Source organism: Manis pentadactyla, chromosome 12 (assembly GCF_030020395.1).
Source record: "Manis pentadactyla isolate mManPen7 chromosome 12, mManPen7.hap1, whole genome shotgun sequence".
Classification (NCBI taxonomy): Eukaryota; Metazoa; Chordata; class Mammalia; order Pholidota; family Manidae; genus Manis; species Manis pentadactyla.
Window position 1 is genome coordinate 12,382,258 of NC_080030.1, and position 15,741 is coordinate 12,397,998.

Here is a 15,741-nt window from a genome sequence, read left to right on the forward strand (position 1 = left end):
GTAACTTCAGCATGTATAGGTTTTAAGCTACTACTTAAATTGTGCACGCACATTAACATAATAGGAGTATAGTTACATAACCAAAGCATATCTCTAATTACCAGCCATCTCCAGTGAAACCAAGAAAACCAGTTAGGCACCTTAGGCATTTGTGAAAACTTATCTATGATATGGTGGATATTGTCCAACTGAACTTGAACAGTCTGAGAGAAATCAGACAAATTAAAACAACCCATTCCTGGGGAATGTTCACATCCCTTATGTTCTTTTAACAGTAAACAGTCTGTAGTTGTAAGATTTTGGAGTGCTACAATTTGCACTTCTCCTAATTCTTGGTTGAGTTCCAACAGTATAGATCCAGTCAAATTTGTTCTTTTACTGTATGCACAGGCCAGCTTAGATATCTCCTTCTTCATTCCCATGGCAAGTCCAGGAGCTGGTGGGATGAGTGCATCTACAGCTGTAGCAGTGCGTGGATCTTTGTTGGGGTTTTTTGATGATCATCCTCTGGCATGAGTCTTCCCGAGAGTGCAGATGTTGGAAGTTCTTTTTCATATCGTATCTTAGTTCATTTTCGGGGTAGCCCAATTAGGCTTTGATCTTCTGTATAAATGCAAACAGACCCTTTGCCTACACTTTTATATGCCCTTTGTACCCTTGTGTAGAACTCATTGGAGGTTACCACACAGGAACTGCCCTCTTTTTTTTGTTTTGTTTTGATTTTATTTTTGGTATCACTAATCTACACTTACATGACGAATATTATGTTTACTAGGCTCTCCCCTATACCAGGTCTCCCCTATAAACCCCTTTACAGTCACTGTCCATCAGCATAGCAAAATGTTGTAGAATTACTACTTGCCTTCTCTGTGTTGTACAGCCCTCCCTTTTCTCCTACCCCCCCATGAATGCTAATCTTAATACCCCCCTACTTCTCCCCCCCTTATCCCTCCCTACCCACCCATCCTCCCCAGTCCCTTTCCCTTTGGTACCTGTTAGTCCATTCTTGAGTTCTGTGATTCTGCTGCTGTTTTGTTCCTTCAGTTTTTCCTTTGTTCTTATACTCCACAGATGAGTGAAATCATTTGGTATTTCTCTTTCTCTGCTTGGCTTTTTCACTGAGCATAATACCCTCCGTCTCCATCCATGTTGCTGCAAATGATTGGATTTGCCCTTTTCTTATGGCTGAGTAGTATTCCATTGTGTATATGTACCACATCTTCTTTATCCATTCATCTATCGATGGACATTTAGGTTGCTTCCAATTCTTGGGTATTGTAAATAGTGCTGCGATAAACATAGGGGTACATTGGTCTTTCTCATACTTGATTGCTGCGTTCTTAGGGTAAATTCCTAGGAGTGCAATTCCTGGGTCAAATGGTATGTCTGTTTTGAGCATTTTGATGTACCTCCATACTGCTTTCCACAATGGTTGAACTAACTTACATTCCCACCAGCAGTGTAGGAGGGTTCCCCTTTCTCCACAGCCTCGCCAACATTTGTTGTTGTTTGTCTTTTGGATGGCAGCCATCCTTACTAGTGTGAGGTGATACCTCATTGTAGTTTTAATTTGCATTTCTCTGATAATTAGCAATGTGGAGCATCTTTTCATGTGTCTGTTGGCCATCTGTATTTCTTTTTTGGAGAACCGTCTGTTCAGTTCCTTTGCCCATTTTTTAATTGGATTCTTTGTTTTTTGTTTGTTGAGGCATGTGAGCTCTTTATATATTCTGGATGTCAAGCCTTTATCGGATGTGTCATTTTCAAATATATTCTCCCATACTGTAGGGATCCTTTTTGTTCTATTGATGGTGTCTTTTGCTGTACAGAAGCTTTTCAGCTTAATATAGTCCCACTTGTTCATTTTTGCTGTTGTTTTCCTTGCCCGGGGAGATATGTTCAAGAAGAGGTCACTCATGTTTATGTCTAAGAGGTTTTTGCCTATGTTTTCTTCCAAGAGTTTAATGGTTTCGTGACTTACATTCAGGTCTTTGATCCATTTTGAGTTTACTTTTGTATATGGGGTTAGACAATGGTCCAGTTTCATTCTCCTACATGTAGCTGTCCAGTTTTGCCAGCACCATCTGTTGAAGAGACTGTCATTTCGCCATTGTATGTCTATGGCTCCTTTATCAAATATTAACTGACCATATATGTCTGGGTTAATGTCTGGATTGTCTAGTCTGTTCCATTGGTCTGTGGCTCTGTTCTTGTGCCAGTACCAAATTGTCTTGATTACTATGGCTTTATAATAGAGCTTGAAGTTGGGGAGTGAGATCCCCCCTACTTTATTCTTCTTTCTCAGGATTGCTTTGGCTATTCGGGGTCTTTGGTGGTTCCATATGAATATTTGAATGATTTGTTCCAGTTCATTGAAGAATGTTGCTGGTAGTTTCATAGGGATTGCATCAAATCTGTATATTGTTTTCGGCAGGGTGGCCATTTTGACGATATTAATTCTTTCTAGCCATGAGCATGGGATGCGTTTCCATCTGTTAGTGTCCCCTTTAATTTCTTTTAAGAGTGACTTGTAGTTTTCAGAGTATAAGTCTTTCACTTCTTTGGTTAGGTTTATTCCTAGGTATTTTATTTTTTTTGATGCAATTGTGAATGGAGTTGTTTTCCTGATTTCTCTTTCTGTTGGTTCATTGGAGGTATATAGGAAAGCCACAGATTTCTGTGTGTTGATTTTGTATCCGGCAACTTTGCTCTATTCCGATATCAGTTCTAGTAGTTCTGGGGTGGAGTCTTTAGGGTTTTTTATGTACAGTATCATGTCATCTGCAAATAGTGACAGTTTAACTTCTTCTTTACCAATCTGGATTCCTTGTATTTCTTTGTTTTGTCTGATTGCCGTGGCTAGGACCTCCAGTACTATGTTAAATAACAGTGGAGAGAGTGGGCATCCCTGTCTAGTTCCTGATCTCAGAGGAAATGCTTTCAGCTTCTCGCTGTTCAATATAATGTTGGCTGTGGGTTTATCATAGATGGCCTTTATTATGTTGAGGTACTTGCCCTCTATTCCCATTTTGCTGAGAGTTTTTATCATGAATGGATGTTGAACTTTGTCAAATGCTTTTTCAGCATCTATGGAGATGATCATGTGGTTTTTGTCTTTCTTTTTGTTGATGTGGTGGATGATATTGATCGACTTTCGAATGTTGTGCCATCCTTGCATCCCTGGGATGAATCCCACTTGGTCATGGTGTACGATGGTTTTGATGTATTTTTGAATTCGGTTTGCTAAAATTTTGTTGAGTATTTTTGCATCTACGTTCATCAGGGATATTGGTCTGTAGTTTTCTTTTTTGGTGGGGTCTTTGCCTGGTTTTGGTATTAGGGTGATGCTAGCTTCATAGAATGAGTTTGGGAGTATCCCCTCCTCTTCTATTTCTTGGAAAACTTTAAGGAGAATGGGTATTATGTCTTCCCTGTATGTCTGACAAAATTCCGAGGTAAACCCATCTGGCCTGGGGGTTTTGTTCTTTGGTAGTTTTTTGATTACCGCTTCAATTTCATTACTGGTAATTGGTCTGTTTAGATTTTCTGTTTCTTTCTGGGTCAGTCTTGAAAGGTTGTATTTTTCTAGGAAGTTGTCCATTTCTCCTAGGTTTCCCAGCTTGTTAGCATATAGGTTTTCATAGTAGTCTCTAATAATTCTTTGTATTTCTGCGGGGTCCGTCGTGATTTTTCCTTTCTCGTTTCTGATACTGTTGTTTTGTGTTGACTCTCTTTTCCTCTTAATAAGTCTGGCTAGAGGCTTATCTATTTTGTTTATTTTCTCGAAGAACCAGCTCTTGGTTTCATTGATTTTTGCTATTGTTTTATTCTTCTCAATTTTATTTATTTCTTCTCTGATCTTTATTATGTCCCTCCTTCTGCTGACCTTAGGCCTCATTTGTCCTTCTTTTTCCAATTTATAATTGTGACATTAGACCGTTCATTTGGGATTGCTCTTCCTTTTTTAAATATGCTTGGATTGCTATATACTTTCCTCTTAGGACTGCTTTTGCTGTGTCCCACAGAAGTTGGGGCTTAGTGTTGTTGTTGTCATTTGTTTCCATATATTGCTGGATCTCCATTTTGATTTGGTCATTGATCCATTGATTATTTAGGAGTGTGTTGTTTAGCCTCCATGTGTTTGTGAGCCTTTTTTCTTTGAACAGTTTATTTCTAGTTTAATGCCTTTGTGGTCTGAAAAGTTGGTTGGTAGGGTTTCAATCTTTTGGAATTTACTGAGGCTCTTTTTGTGTCCTAGTATGTGGTCTATTCTGGAGAATGTTCCATGTGCACTTGAGAAGAACGTGTATCCTGTTGCTTTTGGATTTAGAGTTCTGTAGATGTCTATTAAGTCCATCTGCTCTACTGTGTTGTTCAGTGCTTCCGTGTCCTTACTTATTTTCTGTCTGGTGCTGGTGGATCTGTCCTTTGGAGTGAGTGGTGTGTTGAAGTCTCCTAGAATGAATGCATTGCATTCTATTTCCTCCTTTAGTTCTGTTAATATTTGTTTCAGGTATGTTGGTGCTCCTGTGTTGGGTGCATATTTATTTATAATGGTTATATCCTCTTGTTGGACTGAGCCCTTTATCATTATGTAATGTCCTTCTTTGTCTTTTGTTACTTTCTTTATTTTGATGTCTGTTTTGTCTGATACCAGAATTGCAACACCTGCTTTCTTCTCTCTGTTGCTTGCTTGAAATATCTTTTTCCATCCCTTGACTTTAAGTCTGGGCGCGTCTTTGGGTTTGAGGTGAGTCTCTTGTAAGCAACATATGGATGGATCTTGCTTTTTTATCCATTCTATTACTCTGTGTCTTTTGATTGGTGCATTCAGTCCATTTACATTTAGGGTGATTATTGAAAGGTATGAATTTATTGCCATTGCAGGCTTTAAGTTTGTGGTTACCAAAGGTTTAGGGTTAGCTTCTTTACTATCTTACTGTCTAACTTAACTCGCTTGTTGAGCTATTATAAACGCGGTCTGATGATTCTTTATTTCTCTCCCTTCTTATTCCTCCTCCTCCCTTCTTCATATGTTGGGTGTTTTGTTGTGTGCTCTTTTTAGGAGTGCTCCCATCTAGAGCAGTCCCTGTAGGATGCCCTGAAGAGGTGGTTTGTGGGAGGCAAATTCCCTCAACTTTTGCTTGTCTGGGAATTGTTTAATCCCTCCTTCATATTTAAATGATATTCGTGCTGGATACAGTAGTCTTGGCTCGAGGCCCTTCTGCTTCATTGCATTAAGTATATCATGCCATTCTCTTCTGGCCTGTAGGGTTTCTGTTGAGAAGTCTGATGATAGCCTGATGGGTTTTCCTTTGTAGGTAACCTTTTTATTCTCTCTGGCTGCCTTTAATACTTTGTCCTTGTCTTTGATCTTTGCCATTTTAATTATTATGTGTGTTGGTGTTGCCCTCCTTGGATCCCTTGTCATGGGAGTTCTGTGTACCTCTGTGGTCTGAGAGGCCATTTCTTTCCCTAGTTTGGGGAAGTTTTCAGCAATTATTTCTTCAAAGACATTTTCTATCCCTTTTCTCTCTCTACTTCTTCTGGAATACCTATAATTCTTATATTGTTCCTTTTCGTTTGGTCACTCAGCTGTCTTAAAATTCTTTCATTCCTGGAGATCCTTTTATCTCTCTCTGCATCAGCTTCTCTGCGTTCCTGTTCTCTGTTTTCTAGTCCATTAATGGTCTCTTGCATCTCGTCCATTCTGTTTTGAAGTCCTTCCAGAGCTTGTTTTATTTCTGAATTCTCCCTCCTTAGTTCTTGCATATTTCTCTGCAAGTCCATGAGCATGGTTATGACTTTTGTTTTGAATTCTTTTTCAGGAAGACTGGCTAAATCTATCTCCCCAGGTTCCTTCTCAGGGGAAGATGTAGCAGATGCCGAAGCTGTCTGGGTTAGTCTTGTCTGGATCATATTTTTTGCCTTTTCATGTTGACAGGTGCTATTGACTGTCAGCTGGGAGGGATCAAAATTTTCACTTGCTACTGGCCTTTCTTTACTGGGACAACTCCGACCCCTAGTGGCTTGTGTTGGGTAATTGCGTGTAGACTGGGTCTTTGTGTCTTGCCTGGCCGGAAAGGAGAAATTTCCCTTTCTGTGGGCGGAATTTGTCTCAGGCTGCTTCTCTGCTTTCGCAGCGCCCGGTCGGGTAATGGATGGGGGGGCTGCTTGACTGTTTGCCTCCGTGAGGGGTCTCAGAGCTGTTGCCCAGGGGGTTAGTGCACCCGGTTTTCCCTGTAATTTCCAGCTGCTGTACTGTGACCTGGGTTGTTTCCGTCAAGCTGTTAAGTCCCTGTCCCTTTAAGACTTTCAAAAAGCCCCCGCTTTTCTTTGTCACAGGGGCATCAGCTTCGGCACCCGCTCAGAGGTCTTACTCCCTGTTCCCCCAGTATCCAGGGCCCTCTGCCCACGCACTGTGTCTGTGGTCTTGTGGGGGTGGCTGGGGCTGGGTGTTCAGCAGTCCTGGGCTCCGTCTCCCTCCCGCTCTGCGTATTCTTCTCCCGCCGGGAGCTGGGGGGAGGGGCGCTCGGGTCCCGCCGGGCTGGGGCTTGTATCTTACCCCTTTCACCAGTCGCTGGGTTCTCGCTGGTGTAGCTGCAGTCTGGCCACTGTCCTGCGTCTTCTGGTCTCTCTTTTAGGGCTAGTTGTGTTTGTTGTATTTTCAAAAGTATATATGTTTTTGGGAGGAGATTCCCACTGTCCTACTCATGCCGCCATGTTGGCTCCGCCCTCGAGTGACCTCTTCTTGAACATATCTCCCTGGGCAAGGAAAACAACAGCAAAAATGAATAAGTGGAACTATATTAAGCTGAAAAGCTTCTGTACAGCAAAAGACACCATCAATAGAACAAAAAGGAACCCTACAGTATGGGAGAATATATTTGAGAATGACACATCCGATAAAGGCTTGACATCCAGAATATATAAAGAGCTCACACACCTCAACAAACAAAAAACAAATAACCCAATTAAAAAATGGGCAGAGGCACTGAACAGACGGTTCTCCAAAAAAGAAATACAGATGGCCAACAGACACATGAAAAGATGCTCCACATCGCTAATTATCAGAGAAATGCAAATTAAAACTACAATGAGGTATCACCTCACACCAGTAAGGATGGCTGCCATCCAAAAGACAAACAACAACAAATGTTGGCGAGGCTGTGGAGAAAGGGGAACCCTCCTACACTGCTGGTGGGAATGTAAGTTAGTTCAACCATTGTGGAAAGCAGTATGGAGGTACATCAAAATGCTCAAAACAGACATACCATTTGACCCAGGAATTGCACTCCTAGGAATTTACCCTAAGAATGCAGCAATCAAGTATGAGAAAGACCAATGTACCCCTATGTTTATCGCAGCACTATTTACAATAGCCAAGAATTGGAAGCAACCTAAATGTCCATCGATAGATGAATGGATAAAGAAGATGTGGTACATATACACAATGGAATACTACTCAGCCATAAGAAAAGGGCAAATTCAACCATTTGCAGCAACATGGATGGAGCTGGAGGGTATTATGCTTAGTGAAACAAGCCAAGCAGAGAAAGAGAAATACCAAATAATTTCACTTATCTGTGGAATATAAGAACAAAGGAAAAACTGAAGGAACAAAACAGCAGCAGAATCACAGAACCCAAGAATGGACTAACAGGTACCAAAGGGAAAGGGACTGGGGAGGATGGGTGGGTAGGGAGGGATAAGGGGGGGGAGAAGTAGGGGTGTATTAAGATCAGCATTCATGGGGGGGTAGGAGAAAAGGGAGGGCTGTACAACACAGAGAAGGCAAGTAGGGATTCTACAACATTTTGCTATGCTGATGGACAGTGACTGAAAAAGGGTTTATAGGGGGGACCTGGTATAGGGGAGAGCCTAGTAAACATAATATTCGTCATGTAAGTGTAGATTAGTGATACCAAAAAAAAAAAAAAGGGCAGTTCCTGTGTGGTAACCTCCAATGAGTTCTACACAAGGGTATAAAGGGCATAAAAAAGTGTAGCAAAGGGTCTGTTTGTGTTTATACAGAGGATCAAAGCCTAATTGGGCTACCCCGAAAATGAACTAAGATATGATATGAAAAAGATCTTCCAACATCAGCACTCTCGGGAAGACTCATGCCAGAGGATGATCATCAAAAAACCCCAACAAAGATCCACGCACTGCTACAGCTGTAGATGCACTCATCCCACCAGCTCCTGGACTTGCCATGGGAATGATGAAGGAGATATCTAAGCTGGCCTGTGCATACAGTAAAACAACAAATTTGACTGGATCTCTACTGTTGGAACTCAATCAAGAATTAGGAGAAGTGCAAATTGTAGCGCTCCAAAATCTTACAACTACAGACTATTTACTCTTAAAAGAAAATATGGGATGTGAACATTCCCCAGGAATGGGTTGTTTTAATTTGTCTGATTTCTCTCAGACTGTTCAAGTTCAGTTGGACAATATCCACCATATCATAGATAAGTTTTCACAAATGCCTAAGGTACCTAACTGGTTTTCTTGGTTTCACTGGAGATGGCTGGTAATTACAGGTATGCTTTGGTTATGTAACTATACTCCTATTATGTTAATGTGTGTGCGCAATTTAAGTAGTAGCTTAAAACCTATACATGCTGAAGTTACTCTACAAGAAGATATGTCAAAGAAATAATCAATCTTCCCATGTTTTCTGCCGCCTGCTACTTCTATAGCTTTTCTTCTTCCTTCCTAATTACAACCCTTAAATAGAATTCGTGCCTCATATCAAATTTACCGAGTATCATAATTCTTCCAAGTGGTAAAGATACCTCAAGACAAATGCTGGGCATAGAAGCTACAGGGCATAAATATGCAAAGAAATAAAAAGCTAACCATTTCAAACAATAAGGCTTCTCTCTCACTTACCAACTTTACATTTCCCTGTATGGCCCCGGAAGTGACTGGTTAGCCAGAGACGGGTAAGATTCCTCAAGGGAGGAACAACGTAAGACAGGCACAGTTGCAGGGGGGTCATCAGGTGAGAAATTGGGGATCAACAGAGGTGAGGCTTAGAACCTCACCCCCCCTGTTCTGAGAGAAATCTTCTGCATATGTGGATGTTTTATTGCCCTTGTCCAGCTTGGATTAACACATAGTCTACAGGCACACACCTGATCATCTACATTTGCTCTCTTACAACACTAAACTATGTTTTCTACCTTTATCTTGTATCTACCTACCACTTGAGCATTTTATTAAAAATAATAATAATAAAGGGAGAAATGTGGTATCCACATATAAATCAAGTATAAAAATCAAATGAGTATTCATATTTGAACTGACTGTTTATAGTTCATAATGCATGAGCAAAACCGAAGGTTTCTGTGGTGGCTGCCCTTGTACTGTTCACCATTTAAGAACTTATTCACTATGTAAGAATTTGTTCTCCATGTAAGAACTTGTTTATTATGCCTCAGAAGATTGGAGACTGACGAAAATTAGGCTTGTGGTGGATTAATGATTGTGCATTGAGCATTGAGTCCCCTATACAGAATTTTATTGTTGTTAACAACCATTTGATCAATAAATATGAGAGATGCCCTCACACACACAAAAAAGTACACACTTCCAATGGTAAAATAAATAAGTAACCGGGATGTAATGTATAGCATAAGGAATATAGTCAAGATATTGTAACAACTTGGTATGGTGATAGCTGGTGCCTAGAATTATCATGTATATAAATGTTGAATCACTATGTTGTACACCTGAAAGTAATGTAATGTAATACTGTGTGTCAAGTACCCTTCAATAAAAAATAATTATCTAAAAAAAATTTTTTTCGTATACCTTCTCGGCGTTAGAGATGAGAGATGAACTGGACTGGTCATGATGTATCTGTGTGCCCCGGGGCTGGTAAGAGCTCTGGGAGCCCCGTAGAGAGTCAGCAGGTGCCTCGTGGGAGTTCAATGGCAGAGCCACTCCTGCTGCCTGAGTACAATTTCTCTAACCTCCTGCCGCATGTCGTCTAATAAAACTCACAGAGGCAGTCCTTTTAGGGGCATAGCAGGTGCACATAGTGTGTTTACATGAACACCACCCGATGCGTGGGATTGGGTGATGGAGAATGAAAGTGGGGAGAGGGAAATAGATCTTTTTCAGCACTCTGGACAGTAGCAGTTCTTGTAGCATGTGATTGTGTGGGGTTGTTTTAATCACCCTTCATCACGGCTGACGTGAACATAAAGTTTGAAACACTCTGCTTGCTTCACCCTGCTTTCTGGTAAAGTCCATCCATGGAAGGGACAAATGAGGAGACAGAGTGCTGTTTTTGGCAAAGTGTCAAGAACGCACAGTGGGTCCAGTTCAAATCATTCCAGTCAGTGGACAGTGCAGCTTCCAGCCCCAACAGAAGCTGACCTCTTTCCCCCTCCCCAGGAGCCTCCTGTAAGCCCTGCCTGAGAAACTGGACAGCATTTCAGGGCTCCTGCTGTAATTTTTCCATGTACCAACTTAGCTGGTTGAAAGCTCTGGATCGCTGTGTTGATGAGCGGGCTCACCTGGTCACCTTCAACAGAGCAGGTGGAAATGGGGGAGGGGCACTGTGGGGACCCTTCAAGTCGTTGCAAGCTCTTGTCCACATCTCCTGCAGAATCTAGTGCAAATCCTTCCTGCTGCCCTTCATAATACACGTCCTCCACTCTGGCACATAACGTTGGCCCACAGGCATTTATGTCCTGCTTCTGAGCAATTCTTCCTTCCGGTCCCTCCACCTGGAGCGCCCCCTTCCTTCGCCTGCAAAGACAACAATTCCTATTCCTTCTTCACATCAGACACAACACTGTCCCTCAGAGCCCTTCCCATCTTATCTTTCGTAACCCTGGACTCTGCTGGCAGATCACGGGTCCATCTCCTCACGCATGAGGAACCACCGCGGTGATGTGTGATCTGACTCACCTCTGAGTCCACAGTGCCTGGAACCACATAGGATGCACAGCAGGACTCAATATTTGTCTGTGGAATCCAGTTGGTGGCCAGAACCACTTCTATGGGGTATTGTCGAAATTTCTCACCTGTCAACCATAATGTGAACAGCTTGTCATGACTTTAAATAATTTTTTTCCAAGACCTAAAATCATTGTTTTGGGGTCTTGAAAAATCCTTAAGTGCTAAGCATTCAAGCCACTCTTCATTTTCAAGATGGCATTGTTAGAAAGGAATTTAAAAGTTTGTCTCACTTTGCAGGAATTCTCTTCATGTCCTTTGATGCCTTGAGATACTGGCCTCAGTTATACATTGCATTATTATTAATCAAATTTAACGTTAGGTGTAGAAATTTCACTTTTTAGCAATAGATACACATACATTCATGTAAGATGTGGATGTGATTAAACATCTTTCATAGAGCATATATGGCCTGGAGACCCCACAGATACTCACATTTTTTGGTCCTATTAACAGAAGTATACCATTGAGATGGGAGGAGGTGACACCTCAGTTCCGCCAGGTAAACCCTGATTTCATCCTCACACCAATCTTGTGGATCAGAAGTTTTTCAAGGTCCCTCAGTTGCTGAATGGTAGAGTTGAGGTGAATTTGGTCAGCTTGGCTTCACAGGTACATCTTAACAAAGGAAGTGATTTCCAAGGTGTATCTCAACCCTCGGTGCATTAGGTCACCTAGGAGAACCACTCTGGGATCATTAGGTGAGACTTTTTGATAAGTGGTACTTAAACATTACAATGTAGTACATTTGACCAGGAATACATTGACTCATGTACAAAATAAAATGAATGGTAGAAAATATTCACCTTCTATTCATCCTTCATTTGCTCTGTTTCTTCGTTAGGTAAATGCTTTTACTTTTTGTATAACCTTTCACAGTTTGTTTATGCAAGTAGTATATGTTGCAATAATATATTGCAAAACAATTAAAGTTATGCATATAATTACTTACCCTCTGCCTTATTTTGACATTATATGTAAATCTACAAAGGTGAACCTTGCACTATTTGGTGAACAGTTCCAAGTTTTGACAAATGCTTAGCGTCATGTGACCAACCACTTGTGTTGTCACCCTTAGGGAGTCAAAAACCTTCAGTCCCTAGCCCCTGGCAACCACTGATCTATTTTCCACCTCTATAGTCTGGCTTCTTTTATTCAAAACAATGCTTTTGAGAGTCATCTATGTTGCATGTATTAATACTTTGTTTCCTTTTTGCTAAGTAATATTCCATCACATGGACGAGCTACTCTTTTTTCTACCAGTTGGAGGACATCTGCATATGTCATTCTCAAAACACACCCAATCCTGTCTGGATGCTGGTGGCTTTGTGGCCTCCTGGTCCTGAGTGTGACAGAGGCTCTCTCTACTGGATGGTTCTGGGCAACAGGCTCTAAGACATCTATGTGCACACGTGTGAATGTGTGCATGTGAGTGTGTGTGTGTAGCTGGGTGCACATGTGGGTGCATATGTGTACATATATGAAATGTGGGAGTGTGTGTTGAGGTCACTGAACCACTATACCTGTTCCAGGCTGTGCTCCTGCTCATCACAGCCGCTGCGGTCAGAGACCCACCCGTGTCCCCAGACCTCAGCCTTGCAATGTATTCTGGAGAAACAATGCCCTTGGAAGCAACCCTGACTAGTGACTGAGTGCGTGTTCTCTGCTCTCTTCTGGAGGTGGCCAGAGGGGCTGAGCTCCAGGTGTCCACAAAGGGAAATTCCTTCGTAGAGCACTCTTTCCGGGCTGCCTTCCCTTCCCTGTCTCACCTCCCCACTGCCCTACTGGCTTCTCCTCCTGAGAAACAACTTGTAGTGTTTTCTTTTTTTTAAGTGTTTGCATTTGAATCCTTGCACCGGTCTACTTCCCAAACAAACACACACATATATGCTCCCTCCCCCAATCCCTACAGACCTTATTTTGCCCTTTTTACCAAGAAGCAGGGCAGAGAGGGTATTTAACTTGCCCAAGGTCACGCAGCTGAAGAAAGAGAAGGCTGGGTTCTGACCATGGGCTCTCTGACCTCAAGCCTGGCACTTGATTTTCTCCTGGGAGCCTCCTCCCTGCTAAGGGCTGAGGGAATGAATGGGGCTGTTCGCGGCTAGTGAGGTCCCTGATGTGTGTGCCAGAGGGACCCCAGGCTCAGGGCTGGCATGCTTGTCCGCATTCTGTTATAAAATAAAAGAAACAGTGGCAAACACATGCTTTGTGCTGTGATTCAGGAAGTGCTGTAAACATTCTGATCCTTTCAGTTCATCTGATGGTCGCAGCCACCTTGATTTTACCCCCAATATTCAGGAAGGAACACAGAAGTACAGTGAGCTAAATCTGCCCAAATCCACCCAGCCAGTCCTGCTTCGAACCCCGGCGCCTGGGGTCCTTGTTCTTCACCACAACGGCTTCTCATGGGTCACATATTTTTAGTTCTACTATGTGCCAGGCATGATACCAAGCATTTTTACCTTAAAAATATAATTTGTAATTATGTAGGTTAGTAATTATAATTAAAAGCGCAATGCAGACTTCATACCAGGAAAGGAAACAATTAGTAAGGGTAGACATTTAAAAGAACTTCCTTCTTTCTTTCCAGCCCCCTCCCACTTGCTCAGGTTTTTCTGTGCCTGCACAGTAACATCAACACCACACAACCGGCCAGCTGAGGAGTCCCATCCCTGTGGGGTTGTGGATAAAGCGAAGGTTCCTGTGGCCAGGATTCTCATCTGGCCCTGGTTGGCTGGCTCACTGCACGCGTGTGGGCAATATGTTGCTATTGACTCTCTATAAAGGGCCCTGCCCAGTGCTCTGGGCCACACGGTGGCAGGGCTGCAAGGCTGCAGGAGAGCAGAGCAGAGGCTGGAGTGGTGACGGCTGTGTGGGCAGAGAGGCCCAGGGGCAGAGACCGGCTTGCTGTGTGCAGACTCGCTCTGAGTGAACGGGATGTTAGTGATTGACCTGCCACCGTGGGAGTAAAGTTGGGTATAAACCCTTTCACCCCAAGAACGTTTTACTGTCATTTCTTTGGTCACACTGAATCCATAGTGAACTTCTTTGGGGCTGAAACCCATTGGCAAGACAGGCATGTAATAGTGGAGTCCTGGCAGGGACATCAGATGGGCTAAACGAGGGTGGGTTTGAAAAGGGCCAGTTCGCAAAGGTATGGGCAGGGCCATGGAAGCTGTCAAGGCTCACGCAGGTCCTGGGACTAGCATCAGCTGAGAGCTGCCACCCTGCCCAGGCTGACGGGTTCAGGGAGAAGCTCTTCCTGGAATCCTGGAAGAGGATTCGCTGGAGCTGAAGTGGAGGTGGGCTTTGGCAGAGGACAGATGCCGTGTCTTCAGTGCCCTCTGACCGCTTTGCGGGTGTGTCTCACTGACCCCAACGCCATTTCCTTATTTGACTCTGAGAGGCTGTGGGTAGGTGGCCAACGACTTCTGCTGCAGCCCATCATTGACCTAGGTCAGTATCAGCTCCATGCACCCCTGCAGAAGGGGGTTCACCCAGCCCCTCTGCACTGGGAGGCCCCCTTGCCCATTGGCTGAGCAGACACCCAAATGCGGGGGGGAGGCTCTGCCTCTCCCCTGGTGGGCTCCTCTGCTCCTTCTGAGCGGTATTCTTGGGGTTCCCCCATTGGTCAGTACCATTGCCATTCCACAGGGGTGGTTTCTGTTGACTGCCCCATTTGAGGGTCCCCACCCGCCCGTCCCCAGCTCTCTCTGGGTGGTGGGTGTGACGGGTTTGGCACCACCCAAAACAATCCCATTCAAGGGAGGTTGATGCCAACTACCGCGGGTCTTTCCAGAAGTTGTCGTTGAGGCTTGTTTTTCCAAAACCAGCTCCTTTGTTCTCCTGGTACCTCTGCCAGGGAGGTGGCAGCCCCAGATTATAGCTCTTGCCCTTGATGTGCCCTCAGAGGCTTGTTATGTGTCCTCATCTTTATTACGATAAGTAAAATGCAGCAACTGCTTCCAGTTTGAATGTCAGGCCATATTTCACCACCGCTGTGGGTCTCCAGCAGAGCTGGTTTCTGCTTCCCTTACAGGCAGACGCTGAGTGAAATTGCCTCACCGTCTGTTTATCTCAGCACATCAGAGGAAGGAAGCAAGCATGACACACGTTTTAGGCCAGTTGATTGCCCCCACCCCGTGCTAGGTCTTTACAGTCCAGGCATGACTTTCAGGGGATGAAAAGTGATCTTTATTCACTGCTCACTCCTTCATGAATTCAAGTTTCTGCTCAAAGGTCACCTCCTCAGGGAGGCCCTCCGTGATTGCCCTGTCCAAAACAGCCCCCATAGTCAGTTTCTAGTGCGTCTCACTCTGTTAATTTCCTCCATTGCTGCCACCCTCTGAGTTGGTATTATTTCTTGTTGGCTTCCCCCATCAGACTTGAACACCATGATCCAGAGACATTGTCTGTCTTGTTCTTCTAGAGCCCTGATTTCTAGCCCCATACCTGGTACAGCACAGGTGCTCAAGTAGTTCGTTATTGAAGAATGAACTACCTGGGAGGCACAAATCCACCTCTCTAATTTACTGAGAGGGGCATTTATAGAGAGGGCAAGTGACTTGCCCAAGGTCACAGAGCCAGTGAGTGACAGAGCTGGGATTTGAACTTGGTTTTGCTGAATCCTTCCCAACAGCCAAGGAAAGGAAAGGTGCAAATCCAGCCAGCAGGCAGCCTACATGCTTGTTCTCGAGAGACCCCAGGCCGACCCAGGGAGGTGTGTCTTCATGGGACACAAACCAAGACCTGCTCATCTTTCTG